Raw genomic sequence first — 18,442 nt, 5'->3', positions numbered from 1 at the left:
GGGTTATTTTGATCTACGCTTCGAGCCTCTTTAAAGTTCGTACTGTTGTAACACCGTATCATGAAAATATATTATTAGGAATTAATAAATTTTGGCCTATGTAATTGTCAAACCTACAACCTTCAAGTTATTAGCACGACAACCTAACTAACTAAGCTAATAGGTCATAAAGCTAATAGGTCATAAAATTATATGTACATTATAGATCATTTTTATGTAACCAACTGAGTTTCGTTTACATAACTTTATGTATAATAAACTTAAAGTTTGTAGTGTTTTATAACTCGTATCATGAAAAGATATTATTAAAAATTGATGAAATTGGCCCATGCAAGTGTCGAACCTGCGACCTTTGCATAATTAGCACAACACTCTAACCAACTGAGCTAATAGGCCATAGGTTTTATGCACATTGTAGATCAATAGCTCCTAATTTAGTCAATCGAATTTAGGTTACATAATTTTATGCATAAAAAAATTAAAACTTCAAGTCATTATCTTTAAAGTTCGTAGTGTTGTAACCCCGTATCATAAAAAGATATTATTAAGAAGAAATGAAATTGGCCCATGTAGGTGTCAAACCAACGACCTTCACATTATTAGCATGACGTTCTAACCAACTAAGCTAATAGGCCATAGGTTTATACACATTGTAGATCGGTAGCTCCTCATCCAGTCAATCGAGTTTCGCTTACATAATTTTATGCATAATAAACTTAAAACTATAAGTGATTATCTTTTAAATCTAGTATCATTAAATATATCATTATTGAGAATTAATGAAATTGACCATGCAAGTGTCAAACCTGCCGTAGCTCCTAATCTAGCCAATCGAGTTTAGGTTACATAATTTAATTCATAATAAAACTTAAAACTATCTAATTTTAAGGCATTATGAAATTAGCCCATCCAACCTTCGTGTTATTAACACGACGTTCTAACAACCTAAGCTAATAGGCCACAAGTTTTATGCTCATTGCAGAGCAGTAGCCCCTAAACTAGTCAATCAAGTTTCAGTTACATAATATTATGCATAATAAATTTAAAATTTTAGGTCATTATCTTTTAAAGTTTGTAGTGCTTTAACCCCGTATCATTAAAAATGTCATTGAAAATTAATGAAATTGATCCGTCCAAGTTGCAAACCTGCAACCTTCGCACTTAATTAGTGCAACGTTCTAACAAACTTAGCTAATGGGCAAAAGGTTTTATGAAAATTGCAAATCCATAGCTCCTAATCAAGCCAATTGAGTTTAGGTTACATAATTTTATGCATAATAAAAGTTCAAACCTTTCCAATTTTAAGACATTATCTTTAAAGTCCGTAGTGTTGTAACCCCATATCATGAAAAGATATTATTAGGAGAATTAATGGTATTGTCCCACTGTAAAAGGGAGGACCATCACTTCATTTTATAAGCCCACTTAAACTGTTTAAAGTCAGTCGAAGAATACATTTTTTGACGGCTCTAGGTGAATATTTTGGCTGATCCGGCTTGGGTTTGATACGCTCGGACCCTTTCTTCTTTCAATTTTTCAGAAGCTTAAATTAGTATGACTACGTTTTAGCTAGTTAAATTTTTAGAATCGAGTTTATATTATTAATGCACAGGTAGGTTAAGTTAGTTTATATACTTATGAATAAGTTTAAATTATTTTATGCAAAAGTAGTTGAGTTAATTTTCATAGTAGAATTTTAATTTATGATTGTTGGACTTCTTAGGCAAAATTAAAATTTAGAGGCCAGCATTAAGCTAACGTCAAATGGTCGTAGTAGCTTCGGCTTAGGCTAACCAAGTAAGTGGCCTTACCAAAATGGTTATAATTGTGTGTTGTATGGTGACATGTGCTCGTGGCTTTGCACATTGTAATAGCCAACAACACATAGAGAAATTTTTACACCCTTGTAAAGAATGTTGTTGTGGGATCTCACAATCCACCCTCTTTATATGTAGGTATCAAGTTGGCTTAAGGGCTCATCTTGTTATCTTTTTTGTCTCTGATTAGCCTCCTATAATCGATATGAACACTATTATAAAACAAGTCTTGAAACCTTGTTAAATATCTTATTCATAAAAATTACTTAAGCTATGGGAAATTAGTGAGCCCAACAACATCACTCTAATTCACACAACTATGTCGAACACCGAGAAAACCTTTTAACCTTGCCTTCTTGGTTCATATGCTCGAGGGAACCCTTGTTTCTACATGTATGTATAACTATCTGGATCAGCTCTTAATGTTCAATATATCGTCGTGTGGGCCCATTCTTTCCTCTTATTGACTAGAGCTATTGCTCTCTAAAACAAATGTTAAGGAGTGTGAAGTCCTTACTTAGTAGCTCATGTGTCTATGTCTCGGTCTACCTTAACTCTGCCAAGTTGTTCTGGCCATAATCTAAAAAAATTCAAGTAGATTCAAGGATCAGATCTCGTGTTGGAATTAATGTTGGAATAACTTAGATATAACATTCAACCTTAATTCAAACCTTCCTAATTTCTTCCCGGTGATTTAGTTTCTTCCTTTAAGTAGATCATGACTTGATTCGTCTATATGTATTACTTTATCTTTTAAGTCATAAACTCTAAATCTTGCTAAAGTATCTAAGCATTGACCACTTTGCTCATACAACCTCAAAGCTTCCTCTTACTATTTGTGCATAAACATCTAAAAAAATGTTATTTCCTCAAATTTCTTTGTAACACTGAGTGATATGGAAATCAACCCAAGGGAAAGTATGGAACGGATTACCTTGATGATCAAGATCAAGAGTAAAGAAAACTCGTTTCTAAACTCGTGATTCGAATCACTCCACAAGAGGTTTGATCAATACCACTTGAATGACTCTACAGGCAAGTTCTAAACACAAAAATTGCAAAGAAAGTTTAGCTCTCAACAAAGCTAAAATAGAAATTCTATTCTTAATTCCAAAATCTGATGTCTAATCATAGAAAAGAAGGCTTTATATAGCCTTTACATCCGTAACCTATATCATACATAACTCCCAAATTAAATAGGCGAGTAAATGAGAAATATTCATAACCTCCCTATTAAAATGGTTAATGGTGTGCACTTAGTACTCCTATATTTAAAACTAGCTTAAATATGACAAACAAATAGTTAAACTATAATTAAATAATGCCATTAATAAAATGTGCTTATTAGTCATCCTTGGAATAGTTTCATAAATTTAGCGGAGTTCATTAAATGCAACTTAAAGGGCATTTAATTCATCTCTTTCTTGAACCTCAACATTGCACAACATATAAGGGAGGTCTCCAGCGTCTTCTAGAATTTCTTTTGATGAGCTCACCATAGCTTGAATATAACTGTATAAGGTTTGTTGTAGCTTCTTGGCTCTCGTCCTTGTAATTGGACCTTGAGGTATGGAAATTTCTTGGTCGTGGTTATCATTCTCCCCCTCTTGAGAAGGATTTTTCCTCGAATCCAAACCAACACCTACATCAAAAGGACTGAAATCAACAACATTAAAAGTTGTACTAACACTGTACTTACCTGGTAAATCAATTTTATAAGCATTGTCGTTGATAAGCTCAAGAACTTGAAAAGGTCCATCTCCTCGTGGTAAAAGCTTAGATTTTCTTTGAGTAGGAAATCTTTATTTTCGGAAATGCACCAAAACCCAATCTCCTGGCTTGAAAATGACAATCTTACGTCCTTTATTAATTCGGGTGGCAACCTTGGAATTTTGTTTCTCAATTTGTTCTTTCACTTTCTTGTGCAATTTATGAACAAACTCAACCTTGGCATTTGCATCCAAATTCACGAACTCTTTTGACGGTATGGGTAACAAGTCAATGGGGGTTAAAAGATTAAAGCCATAAACAATTTCAAAAGATGTGCATTCAGTAGTGCTATGAACAACCCTATTATATGCAAATTCTATAAATGGCAAACAATCCTCGGAAGTCTTAAGATTCTTATCAATAATAGCCCTAAGCATAGCAGTCATGGTTCTGTTAACAACTTCAGTTTGTCCATCCATTTGAGGATATCAAGTAGTTGAATATATTAGCTTAGTTCCTAACTTACCCCATAAAATACGTCAAAAGTGGCTTAAAAATTTTACATCACGATCACTAACGATGCTTTTAGGAATGCCATGCAATCGTTCAACTTCCCTAAAGAACGGCCTGCAATATGTTTTGCATCATCAGTTTTGTGACAAGGAATAAAATGAGCCATTTTACTAAATCGATCAACCACAACAAAGATGCTATCATAACCTTTCCTAGTCCTAGGTAAACCTAAAACAAAATCCATTAATATATCAATCCAAGGACCATTAGGAACCGGTAATGGGGAGTATAAACCATGTGGTTGAAGCCTAGACTTAGCTTGTTTACATGCTATACAACGAGCACAAACTTTATGAACATCATGTCTCATTTTAGGCCAAAAAAAATGTTCAGAGAGCATATCATAAGTTTTAGAAACTCCATGGTGTGCCATTAAACCACCTCCATGAGCTTCCCTCACAAGTAGCTCACGGATGGAACAAGATGGTATGCAAAGTTTGCCTTTTCGGAACAAAAATCCATCTAACAACAAGTAATTATCCACAATGAGTCCTTTTTCACAAGATTCAACAAAAGGCGCAAAGAACATGTCATGTTGATACAAATCCTTTGTGTTCAAAATCCAACAACCTAGCATTCAAAGTATAGAGGAGGACATACCTTCGTGATAAAGCATCTGCTACAATGTTCTCCTTACCTTGTTTATATTTTATGACATATGGGAATGTTTCAATAAATTCTAACCACTTAGCATGTCGTCTGTTGAGTTTATTTTGTACTCTCAAATGCTTTAAGCTTTCATGATCCGTATGAATAATGAACTCCTTAGGCCAAAGATAATGTTGCCAGGTTTGCAATGCACGAACCAAAGCATAAAGCTCCTTGTCATAAGTTGGATACCTCAAAGATGCACCAGTCAACTTCTCACTAAAGAACATTAAAGGTCTTTGATTTTGCATTAATACAGCACCTATCCCTACTCCTCTAGCATCACATTCAATTTCAAAAGTAGACTCAAAATTAGGTAATGCAAGCAAGGGAGCAGAACTCAATTTTTCTTTCAAAGTATTAAAAGCAAGTTCTTGATCTTTTTCCCATATAAAGGATACATTTTTCTTAACAAGTTCATTCAAGGGTGAAGCAATTGTACTAAAATTTTTAATGAACCTACGGTAGAAACTTGCAAGACCATGAAAACTTCTTACCTCACTTACATTTTTCGGAGTAGGCCAATCTTTTATAGCCTTCACTTTCTCCTCATCAACCTCAACACCATTAGATGAAACTACAAACCCAAGAAAGTTAACTTTTTCCATGCAAAAGCTACATTTCTTTAAATTTACGTACAAACATTCGTTTCTTAAAGTAGTCAAAACATTGCGTACATAGGTAATATGATCATCTAAAGATTTAGAGTAAACAAGGATGTCATCAAAATAAACAACCACAAACTTACCTAAGTATTCTCGTAAGACATGATTCATTAGTCTCATGAATGTACTAGGTGCATTAGTTAATCCAAAAGGCATAACCAACCATTCATAAAGACCATACTTGGTTTTAAAAGCTGTTTTCCACTCATCCCCAATATGCATGCGAATTTGATGATAACCCGATTTTAAATCAATCTTAGTAAAAAGACTACATCCATGCAATTCATCAAGCATATCATCTAATCTGGGAATTGGATGCCTATACTTTATAGTTATCTTGTTTATAGCCCTACAATCAACACACATACGCCAAGAACCATCTTTCTTAGGTACAAGAATAACTGGAACAGAACAAGGACTCAAACTTTCACGTACCTACCCTTTAGCAAGGAGTTCACTTACTTGCCTTTGTATCTCTTCAGCCTCCTTTGGATTAGTCCTATAAGCTGGTCGGTTTGGAATGGGCGCGCCAGGAATGAAGTCAATCTTGTGTTCAATCCCTCTAAGTGGTGGCAAACTACTAGGCATCTCCTCGGAAAATAAATCTTCAAACTCTTGTAAAAGCACAACAAAATCACTAGGCAAAGAAGGGTTAAGCATGTTAGTAAAGTAACAAGACCCCTTGCACATAAATACAAGAATAGTCTGGTTAGAGAGTAAAACATTTCTAGCCTCACTTGATCTAACATACAAGCTTACTGATTTGGTTTTTCTCTCTTTTTTTTCTCTAGGCTGAGTGTTACTCTCTTGCTTTTCACTCAAGCTCTTTTTTTCACTTGATTCTTTTTCAATCTCTGCTTTTGCATCAGCCTCTTGCCTTTTCTTTTCAAGTTTGCAATGATCAATAAATACATCTTTTGGTGACAATGGAATAAGAGTAGTTTTTCTACCGTTGTGAGTAAAGGAGTATCGATTTGCATACCCATCATACATTACCCAAAGATCAAATTGTCATGGCCTCCCCAGTAGTAAATCTCCAACATGCATGGATACAACATCACATAAAACATCATCAACATATTTTCCAATAGTAAAAGAAACAAGAGTTTGTTGAGTTACCCGTACTTCCCCACAATCATTCAACCATTGAAGCTTGTAGGGTCTTGGATGTGGTTGTCTTTTTAAATTAAGTCTTTTGACCAGAATAGAACTCACAACATTGGTGCAACTACCGCTATCAATGACAACACTACAAGGTTCAGATTGAACAAGACACCGAGTTTGAAACAAGTTCTCCCTTTGGTCTAGGCCGTCCTCCTTAATGTGGGTGTTTAGAGCTCGTCGAGTAACCAAAGATATATGTGTAGGGCCCTCTTCACTAAACTCCTCACTCTCATCAGTTTCCTCATTTATGTCGTCACGTGCCTCCTCATCCGTAACAATTTCTCCCTCCTTTATGGTCATAATTCTTGCATTTGGGCAATCTCTACTATAGTGTCCTACCCCTTGACATCTCCAACACTTTAAATCTTTATTTCGAACATTAGACTTTTCTACTTTTTCTTTCCCTGTTCTAGAACTCTCCCCTTCCTCAAATTTAGCTTGAGGCTTCTCATTAATCTCTTGATTTCCATGCTTATAATCAATGTTCTTACTATCCTTTTTCCATGTAGAAGTAGAATTGGGAAAAGTTTTAGAAGAATACCGTTGAGACCTTCGTTGGATTTGCCTCTCGATCTTAATTGCAATGTGCAACAACTCCTCAATATTAGAATAAGGCTATAAATCAGTTTTGTCCGCAATCTCTGTGTTTAACCCATTAAGAAACCGCGCCATGAGAGCCTCCATGTCCTCATCGAGTTCAAGTCGATCCATCAATGTATCCATATCCTTGTAATAATCCTCCACAAATTTGCGTCCTTGTTTCAATGCTTGAAGCTTTTGCGCCATGTCCCGTTGAAAATATTGTGGAACAAAACGCTTCCTCATGGACTCTTTGAACTCGACCCATGAATCAATTGGTGCTTCAAGATTTCTTCTCCTACTTGACATCAATTTATCCCACAAAATTTGAGCATATTATTTGAATTGAGCAATGCATAACAGTACCTTCTTTTAGTCACTAAAATTATGACAGTTGAACACCGACTCAACCGTTTTCTCCCATTGAAGGTACTCCTCTGGATCGGTTTTGCCATAAAACTTAGGAAGTTTTAATTTGATGCTCCCCACGTTACGATCAATTCTATCATCATAAGGAACTCGTTGTTGTAAATTATGATACCTTCTTCCATGGTCTCTCCCTCGCATCAAGCCATGACCAACCGCATGTGGATTATCCTCGTGGTGATCAGAATTGTTGCCCTCATATGTATCGGTTGAGGGCGTAGGGAGTGGAATCCTCTGTCGAGCTTGATTTTGAATCTCCAATCTTCCTATTCGATCAGTCAACTCTTCTATTCCTCGAATTAGTCTTTCAATGGTTCGTTGTTGTTCTCTCAATCGTGCATCAGTAATGTCAGTATTGTCGTCTTGATTTTCCATGCTACAAAAGAAAGGTAAAAGAAAAAAAAGGACCTCACAAGCACTCCCTCATGTGTATTCACTCGTAAATGTAGTTCACTCGTGTTTAGCACTCAACACTCGAATTAATGTGTCACTCCCTTACAAACTCACCCTCACAATTGAGCACACACAAATCACACTCCAAAAAAACAAATTGGGACATGAGACAAGCTATGTTATAGAGCTAAGTGCAATTCAAAGTGAATAGACAGCACACTCAACACACGAACAAGGGTATTGAAGGAGCAATCCGAATAACGACAAAGAAACAAATTAAAGAAAGAAAATGATTAAAGATTAATTTAGACGTAGTAACATATGAGAGTTACATATAATAATCAAGAGGAAAAAAGAAAGACATTTAACATCAATAAGCTTTCTTTCTTTCAATAGTTTTTTTTATCTTTTGATTGGCAAAATCTAATCAATTTACCAACAAGAAAATTGATTTAGAAGATCTTAAAGAAGAACAAAGTGTTGATAAGATCCAGATCTAACACTTTAAGAGATAACATTTTTTTTTTGTTATATATTTTTGTGATAGAACATGAACATTCTACACAAATTGAGAAAAAAAACTTATAAGAGAATTAAAAGAGATAAGCGCAATGAAACATATATCCGATCTTGAGCCGGAAGCTCTGATACCAAAATGATATGGAAATTGTAACGACCCTAAATTTCAACGTACTCAGAGTCGCTACTAACGTCTCATGCTCATCTATAATGCGGAAATATAACTCTTACATGAACATAATTGATAACGTAAACTTTAAAAAACGTTTAAAACAACTTGTTCTCTGGAAAACACAGCCATGGTCTTACGTGTTTAAATATGAAATACTGAAATTTAGAGAAAACAAAAACAAATACAAAATAATTTAAAACAATGAAATGCAAAACAACCTATTCTAACTTAATACTAGAAATTTAAATATGAGTCTACCCTATGCACGTGCCACAGTCTCTGCTTGCGATATCGCCGTCCTCCATACAAGTGCGCCTTGCCTTTACCTGAAAAATGATGTGGTACACGGCCGGAGTATTTCGAAGAATACTCAGTAAGTGGCCCCATTATAGGGGCCATGCAAATGCAAACACATGCAATCATGATTTAGGGACCTATCTCTAATCATCCTAGGGGTGGCCTCCAGTCTCAGACAAATTGGATGTGTAGTACTTCCCTACACACGACTCACACGTGCGAGTGTGAATCTCCAGGGCGCTCGCACGCCCTCTGGACCCTCTGGTCAAGCTAATCTGTAGCGACGTCCGGAGGTCAGCGGAACCCCATAGTGTCATGCGCCTCATGAACACCCTCATCTGTGTGCGTTCGCACCTGTGCACATTCGTGCTTATCATACAGTGTGCGTCCGCACTCATCATCTCTAGGGGAAGTAGCCCTATGCTTATGAACATACAATATGCATGATTTCCCTCTAAATCCATCATAATGTCTCTTTTGACACAACCATCTAGTCTCAACTCTTTGTTACTCTAGGTAACACATACTCGTGGATATTTATATTAATATCATTTTCATGCTCTTTGGGTTGTGTCCTATGTCGATCTAACGACATGATGCAATATGGCACTCATCATCATATATCATGCTCAATATGGAAAACATCATCATATTAAGGTAAACGTCACGCAATCATCATACTCATCATATTGCCACAAAGTGCATCAAACATATCAAGTATGTCATTCATCAAAATATATATATACTGCACACATCATCAAGTATCGTAACCCACACATCATCATAACTCATAAGTCGCATCGTACGACATAGTTCATACATCATCATAACTCATACAAGTTTTTAGGCTATCCTATAGTAAGACCACTTACCTGGTTGGCCTTAGCCGAAGTATTCCCTAATTTATTTAATGTAAGCTCCCGTTCCTCGAGAACTACACCAAATGTTTGTTTGATTCCTATCGCATCTTTCGTCACCTTTTGTTAGTATTTCACATTTTAATTAATAATCCAACTAACAGTGTAAAATATGGCTCTAAACGGCCTCAATAAAAATCGAGTTCCATGTTTTCATTGTTTCTAAATTATATAGAATAATAAAACTTAAAACTTAAATTAAAGATATGTCAATATTATTAATATTTCAAGCGCTTGGATAGTTCAACATTTAATGTTATATCCTATAGATAAAAATATAATAATTTCTCATATCTTCCCTTCTCATACCGTTCCAATTTTCTTTTCTTTCTTAAAATTTCTCTTTTTTTTTTCTCTTTTTTTTTCTTTTTTAACTCTAATTGTTTTAAGCAGTTCAATTCTACCTCTCTATCTCATTATTTTAAGCCATTTAAATCTAACTCTTTTAATCAGTTTCTTCAATGAGTTTAATTCTAGAATTCTTTAGGAGTTTAATTCACTCCTATATCTAAATCTAACTCTTTTAATCCGTTTTTCGATGAGTTTAATTCTATAATTCTTTTAATAGTTTCTTACAAAGAGTTTAATTCTACTCCCATATCTAAATCTAAATCGTTTAATTCTCTCAATAGTTTCTTACAAAGAGTTTAATTCTACTCCCATATCTAAATCTAAATCGTTTAATTCTCTCAATCGTTTAATTCTGCTCATCAGTTTATTTTATTCTCATATATATATTTTTTTTGCTTTTTATATTTCCAAATATCTTCTCCTATTTCCATGTATTGTTTTTATTATTATTATTATTATTATTTGATATGTTTTCCCAATCTTCCCCTCTCTCTTTCTTTCTTTTTTTTTATCCTGTTTTCCAAATCTTTTTTTTATTTGAATATGTTTTCCAGATCTTCCTTTTCCCTATCTTCCTCTCTTTCTTATCTCTCTATTCTTTTTTTACCAGACTCTTCATAGGATAGATAATTTCTAATTCAAAAACTGATAATGTCTAAAGTTCTAACTCAGATCTAAATAATTGCTAATATCCTTCATATGTGAAAGGAGAAGGTAAATCTGACCACTAACCTTTCCAAATGACATCTCTCTTCCTTTATCTGCCTACCATCTCTCCATTATCTGCTTCTTCTGATCTCGACATTGTTGTCTAACCATCTCTCCGTCATTATTGTCTGACCATCTCTCCATCATAAACATTTTTGTCCTCCCGAACATATTTTTGTTTCTATTTTGTTTGATGATTTATTAATACTGAGAGAGGTATTTTAGGGGAGGGGATGAGAGATTGAAGGAGAGGTGCTCAGTTTCTTTTTTTTTTCTTTTTTCTTTTTTCTTCCTTATTTTGTTATTTTTATTTTAATATATATATATAAACCATCTTCTTTATTTTGTTATTTTTATTCTAATACATATATATATTAAACCTAACGGGGCGTTACAGAAATCAACCCAAGGGAAAGTATGAAACGGATTACCTTGATGATCAAGATCAAGAGTAAAGAAAACTCGTTTCTAAACTCGTGATTCGAATCACTCCACAAGAGGTTTGATCAATACCACTTGAATGACTCTGCATGCAAGTTCTAAACACAAGAATTTGCAAAGAAAGTTTAGTTCTAAACAAAGCTAAAATAGAAATTCTATTCTTAATTCCAAAATCTGATGTCTAATCAAAGAAAAGAAGGCTTTATATAGCCTTTACATCATTAACCTATGTCATACATAACTCCCAAATTAAATAGGCTAGTAGATGAGAAATGTCCATAACCTCCATATTAAAATGGCTAGTTAATGGTGGAATATAGGAACCTATGTGGGTTACAATATAACCTTAACTCCTATATTTAAAACTAGCTTGAATATGACAAACAAATAGTTAAACTATAAATAAATAATGCAATTAATAAAATGTGCTTATTAGTCCTCCTTGGACTAGTTTCATAAATTCAGCGGAGTTCATTAAATGCAACTTAAAGTGCATTTAATTCATCTCTTTCTTGAACCTCAACTTTGCCCAACATATAAGGGAGGTCTCCAGCGTCTTCTAGAATTTCCTTTAATGAGCTGACCATAGCTTGAATATAACTGTATAAGGTTTTTTGTAGTTTCTTGGCTCTCGTCCTTGTAATTGGACCTTGATGTATGGAAATTCCTTGGTCATGGTTCATATCACTGAGTGACTTAATAAAATTCTCATCTAAGACTGATATTGCATAATCATAATAAATGTTCTTATACATAGTAAAACTTGAGATACTTGAGAATAGTTTCATATACACATCTTGTCATTTAGTATTCATAACAAACCTTGATTCTTATAAAAGGTTTTTAGGGGTTATTTTGTCATTTTTCTTAGAGTTCATACCTCAAACACGTTCTAATTTCCTCATGTGTTCTTGCATACTTACCCTTAAGGTCGGGTCTCATAAAAAGTTTATTCAACAATTGAGGTCTTTTGGAATCTTGAAAACATTTTAGAATTCTTATAGGGGTATGTTGGTCATTTACCACCCCAAATCTTGGTTAAATCTAGACATATTCCAATGGTCTTGTAACTTTGTATAAAATCTTTGAATCATGACATATTCAAATGGCCTTCTATGTATGTTATAGAAGAGACACAACTCATTTAATCGAACGACCAAATTTAAAATGGAGATCAGTTGCCCACTAATCAGAGAGAATGTCTGGCATAAATTTTATAAAATTCAATCTCAAATTCACAACAATCTAGAAGTTTTTAACGTCGATTTAATCTCTCTCTATAAAGCCTGAAGTAGGAGCTTTCGTTTAGAGAAAGAATCGAGCTAAGTCGAGCCTTCAACTGTGAGTTGTTATCGCCTCTGAGATTTTGGGTTTCTTACTCTCGGATTTCTTCCAAATTTAAGAGCCATAGTCAACCATTTTCCTTCAAACCTGCTTTTGCACCTTCTAAATGAGGCTATCCACAAGTTTGTTGATGAAATAAAGTGTTGAAGGTGCCTCAAACACAACTTCTCAATTTGGTTCGTCTTTAAAGGAAGATAGTTGAAGCTCGAAAATTAAATACGAGCCTACATGCAAATTTGTCAAGAAACCTATCATGTTCAATTTTCGAACCTCCAAGGAATATTTCCATCTTTAAAGTAGAAGGCCACAAAGGTTAACAAGACTCAGAGCAAGTCCAATTGAAGAAAATTATTTTCGTTTAAAATTTGCAAGTAAGGATCGAAGTCTTACTTACAATCCATTTTCTTCAAAATTGAGCCTTTCTTTAGCTTTAGAAGATTAAGTTGAGCGCATTTAATGAAGAAATCGGGAGTTAATATGTCTTAGATAAGGTTGCCTAAGGAAACAAAACTCTGCTTTCTTGAATAAGTTGAGACGGAGGATCAAATTCCAAAATTAAGACCATGTGCTTTAAGACATCACCATCTTAAGTTTCATAAAGAAATCGAGGGGAGAAATGCTCAAGGCGAAGACCATGGGACAATCTCCTAATGTATCATTACTTTCATCTTTGTATCGATAGACCATGGGACCATAGATCTTATAAATTTCTGAAATTGAAAAAATAGATAATATTTTTATACACTTTCAAGTTTATATCATCTCTAAACAATATATAATATATGTCAAATTAATTACTTTATATATATCTAATAGAGTTCCTACACATTAAAATCAATTACTTTAATAATGTTACGTGAATTTTAAGTAAAGAAATATAGAAAAGGTCCCACCAAGATTTGGACTCGGGTTACTGAATTTAGAGTCCAATGTCCTAGCCACTAGACCATGGAGCCACAAATATTTTAAGAATTGTGTGTCATAAATGTATGAACTTTAAAAAGAATAATAGTATCTTATTTTAAGAATTGTGTGTCATAAATGTATGAACTCTAAATTTTCAAAACCATTTATGTCTTAGTTTTTAGTTTTGTATTTGATAGGGTTTCAACGCAATAAAATAAATTAATTTATTAGATCATTTGTACAATTATTCAACCATTCTTCTTCACTCATTTCCATCCTACTTTAATAGAGTTCATAGAAAGGTTATTTTGAAACAAATTTAACCTTAAAAAAAAGATACTTATTTATTAATTTTCCAGCCATCCATATTTTTTAAAAGTTTATTTGAATATTCTAGGTAACATTACGGAAGTAAAAAAATCAAATTATTTGTGTTTACTCTATTTTTATAAAAAGAAGACAATAATGAAACCCATGTGCTACATATTAATATATCAATGACTATTTAGATAAACACTTAAAAAGTGTGGTCATTGTCAACTTGTTAATACAATCTCTAACAAATACCAAATTAATAGTGAGAAAAGAAAAAACAAGAAAGTTATTCTCCAATGTGAGTAAAGTTGAGAATCTCAACTCCCATTTTAAGTATAGATTTGTATCTTCCTCTTCTCTTGAAAATGAGACTTGATATGGTGTTAATTATAAATAGTTTTGGAGTACTCTTTATTAACTCCAATTTGGCGTGGAAGGGTTGGATGGAAACTCAACCTTACCGGCACGTTCTTGTTTGGCATATTTTGTTAGGACTGCACAATATCTCACATTTATATTAAAACAAATAATAGGAGAGAGAAAATAAAAAAAGAATATGTGTTAGATATTTATATTGATGACTTGAGTATGAATACAAAAAATTCACAAAATACATCTTTAAAATGGTAGATATGGTTTTATTTACTAAATGTATTTTTATTATGTATAACAATCTATGGTATATAATGATTTAAATTCATACTATGTTAGGATCGATATCAATCGTTCGCTCTGATACCAGTTGTTAGGATCGATATTAGTCGTTCGCTCTGATACCAGTTGTTATGATCACACAACAACGCACACGCTCGATCTAGAAGAACACAAAGAATGAGATAGAGAAAAGTGCAAGGAGAACTCTGGCTAAAAGGATTTTTCTTTTTTTTTTTATTGATGACTTCAGGTATCTACAACAAGAGAGTACAGAGAATAGAAAAGTACATCTTCAAACCTCTACCGGACTAGATATATATGTGGTATAGTTTACTATATATAGGTTTACCAGATTTAGCCATCTACTATATATAGCTATTTACCCTATATAGTTTTACCGGATATAGCTTTACCATATATAGCTTTACTATATATAGCTTTATCAAATATAGCTTTACCGGATATAACGGTTGACCAAGCTATAAATAAGTATCAGGCTCCATAGCCTAACAATTCTCCCACTTAGAGACTGATCTAGTCAACCAAGAATTTCACTCTCAAACGACCATGAGCATCTTCACTACACCATACCAATTGAGGTTTTGCACAACCTCAATATTCCAACATCAACACATTTTGTCAACATGTTTGCTGGATTCTTTGCACGCTCTATCTTCTCAAAACACATCACCATCTTCAACCAACCTCCGAGTGAAATGGTATCGCCTTCTGTGTTTTGAATGATACTGGGTTCCTCGCCAACCGCATGAGTCTCAGGAGTTTCTTGAGTATCTGCTACATCACTATGTGAATCTTTTGCAACTCAACCTCAACTCCCACTTGCTTCACCTCTGGTGTTTCAGCAAGGATCTCAGGAGTTTCATGAGTATCTGCTACAACATCACTCTGTGAATCTTTGAGTAACTCAACCTCAACTCCCACTTGCTTCACCTTTGGTTTCTCAGCAAGAGTCTGAGGAGTTTCATGAGTATCTGCAACAACATCACTCTATGAATCTTTGAGCAACTCAACATCAACTCCCACTTGCTTCACCTCTGGTTTCTCAGCAAGAGTCTCGGGAGTTTCATGAGTATCCGCTACAACATCACTCTGTGAATCTTTGAGCAACTCAACCTCAGCTCCCACTTGCTTCACCTCTGATTTCTCAGCAAGAGTCTTAGGAGTTTCTTGATTATCCGCTACAACATCACTCTGTGAATCTTTGAGCAACTCAACATCAACTCCCACTTGCTTCACCTCTGGTGTTTCAGCAAGGGTCTCAGGAGTTTCATGAGTATCTGCTACAACATCACTCTATGAATCTTTGAGCAACTCCATCTCAACTCCCACTTGCTTCACCTCTGGTTTCTCAGCAAGAGTCTCAGGAGTTTCATGAGTATCTGCTACAACATCACTCTATGAATCTTTGAGCAACTCAACATCAACTCCCACTTGCTTCACCTCTAGTTTCTCAGCAAGAGTCTCGGGAGTTTCATGAGTATCCGCTACAACATCACTCCGTGAATCTTTGAGCAACTCAACCTAAACTCCCACTTGCTTCACCTCTGGTGTTTCAGCAAGAGTCTCAGGAGTTTCTTGAGTATCCGCTGCAACATCACTATGTGAATCTTTGAGCAACTCAACATCAACTCCAACTTGCTTCACCTCTGGTGTTTCAGCAAGAGTCTTCCGGCCCATGCAACCTCCTCTGGTGTTTCAGCGACGCTTCCAGCCGACGCAACCCCCTCTGGAGCTTCAGCAACGCTTCCGGACGACGCAACCCCCTCTGGAGCTTCAGCGACAAAACTCCCTCTGGAGTTTCAGCGACGCTTTCGGCCGACGCAACCCCCTCTGAAGCTTCAGCGACGCTTCAGGACAATGCAACCCCCTCTGGAGCTTCAGCGCCGCTTCCGGCCGACGCAACCCCCTCTGGAGTTTCAGCGACGCTTCCAGACGACACAATCCCCTCTGGAGCTTCAGCGACACTTTCGACCGACGCAACCCCTTTTAGAGCTTCAGCGACGCTTCCGGACGACGCAACCCCCTCTGGAGCTTGAGCGACGCTTCCGGACGATGCAACCCCCTCTAGAGCTTCAGCAATGCTTCCGAACGACGCAACCCCCTCTGGAGCTTCAGCGACGCTTCCGGACGACGCAACCCCCTCTGGAGCTTCAGCGACGCTTCCAGACGATGCAACCCTCTTTGGAGTTTCAGCGACGCTTCCAGCTGACGCAACCCCCTCTAGAGCTTGAGCGACGCTTCCGGACGACGCAACCCCCTCTAGAGCTTCAGCAATGCTTCTGGACGACGCAACCCCCTCTGGAGCTTCAGCGACGCTTCCGGATGACGCAACCCCCTCTGGAGTTTCAACGACGCTTCCAGCCGACGCAACCTCCTCTGGAGTTTCAGCGACGCTTCCAGCCGATGCAACCCCCTCTAGAGCTTCAGCGACGCTTCCGGATGATGCAACCCCCTCTAGAGCTTCAGCGACAAAACCCCCTCTGGAGTTTCAGCGACGCTTCCGGCCGATGCTACCCCCTCTGGAGCTTCAGCGACGCTTCCGAACGACGCAACTCCCTTTGAAGCTTCAGCGCCGCTTCCGGCCGACGCAACCCCCTCTAGAGTTTCAGCGACGCTTCCAGACGACGCAATCCCCTCTGGAGCTTCAGCAACANAGCTTCAGCGACGTTTCCAAACGACGCAACCCCCTTTGAAGCTTCAGCGCCGCTTCCGGCCGACGCAACCCCCTCTAGAGTTTCAGCGACGCTTCCAGACGACGCAATCCCCTCTGGAGCTTCAGCAACACTTTCGGCCGACGCAACCCCCTTTGGAGCTTCAGCGACGCTTCCAGACGATGCAACCCCCTCTAGAGCTTGAGCGACGCTTCCGGACGACGCAACCCCCTCTAGAGCTTCAGCAATGCTTCCGAACGACGCAACCCCCTCTAGAGCTTCATTGAAGCTTCCGGACGACGCAACCCCCACTGGAGCTTCAGCGATGCTTCTGGATGACGCAACCGCCTCTAGAGCTTCAGCGACGCTTCCGAACGACGCAACCCCCTCTGGAGCTTCAGCGACGCTTCCAGACGACGCAAGCCCCTCTAGAGCTTCAGCGACGCTTCCGGACGATGCAATCCCCTCTAGAGCTTCAGCGACGCTTCCGGATGATGCAACCCCCTCTAGAGCTTCAGCGACGCTTCCAGCCGACGCAATCCCCTCTAGAGCTTGAGCGATGCTTCCGGACGACGCAACCCCCTCTAGAGCTTCAGCAATGCTTCCGGACGACGCAACCCCCTCTAGAGCTTCAGCGACGCTTCCGGACGACGCAACCCCCTCTGGAGCTTCAGCGACGCTTCCAGACGACGCAACCNAGCGATGCTTCCGGACGACGCAACCCCCTCTAGAGCTTCAGCAATGCTTCCGGACGACGCAACCCCCTCTAGAGCTTCAGCGACGCTTCCGGACGACGCAACCCCCTCTGGAGTTTCAACGACGCTTCCAGCCGACGCAACCTCCTCTGGAGTTTCAGCGACGCTTCCAGCCGATGCAACCCCCTCTAGAGCTTCAGCGACGCTTCCGGATGACGCAACCCCCTCTGGAGCTTTAGCGACAAAACCCCCTCTGGAGTTTCAGCGACGCTTCCGGCCGATGCAACCCCCTCTGGAGCTTCAGCGACGTTTCCAAACGACGCAACCCCCTTTGAAGCTTCAGCGCCGCTTCCGGCCGACGCAACCCCCTCTAGAGTTTCAGCGACGCTTCCAGATGACGCAATCCCCTCTGGAGCTTCAGCAACACTTTCGGCCGACGCAACCCCCTTTGGAGCTTCAGCGACGCTTCCAGACGA

The 18,442-nt window shown here is 37.5% G+C and overlaps 2 non-coding genes across 2 annotated transcripts; both read right to left on the bottom strand.

Annotated features, from left to right (window-relative positions):
• Positions 1 to 322: 322 nt before the first annotated feature.
• Positions 323 to 396, bottom strand: TRNAI-AAU. The gene has a single exon. It is a non-coding gene; the product is annotated as a tRNA-Ile (tRNA).
• Positions 397 to 561: 165 nt separating this feature from the next.
• Positions 562 to 635, bottom strand: TRNAI-AAU. The gene has a single exon. It is a non-coding gene; the product is annotated as a tRNA-Ile (tRNA).
• Positions 636 to 18,442: the final 17,807 nt, after the last annotated feature.

The sequence above is a fragment of the Cucurbita moschata genome, unplaced genomic scaffold, assembly GCF_002738365.1.
Source record: "Cucurbita moschata cultivar Rifu unplaced genomic scaffold, Cmos_1.0 Cmo_Scf00252, whole genome shotgun sequence".
In the NCBI taxonomy this organism is placed as follows: Eukaryota; Viridiplantae; Streptophyta; class Magnoliopsida; order Cucurbitales; family Cucurbitaceae; genus Cucurbita; species Cucurbita moschata.
The sequence above is the reverse complement of the archived record's forward strand: the minus strand, read 5'-3'. Positions and strand labels throughout refer to the sequence as shown.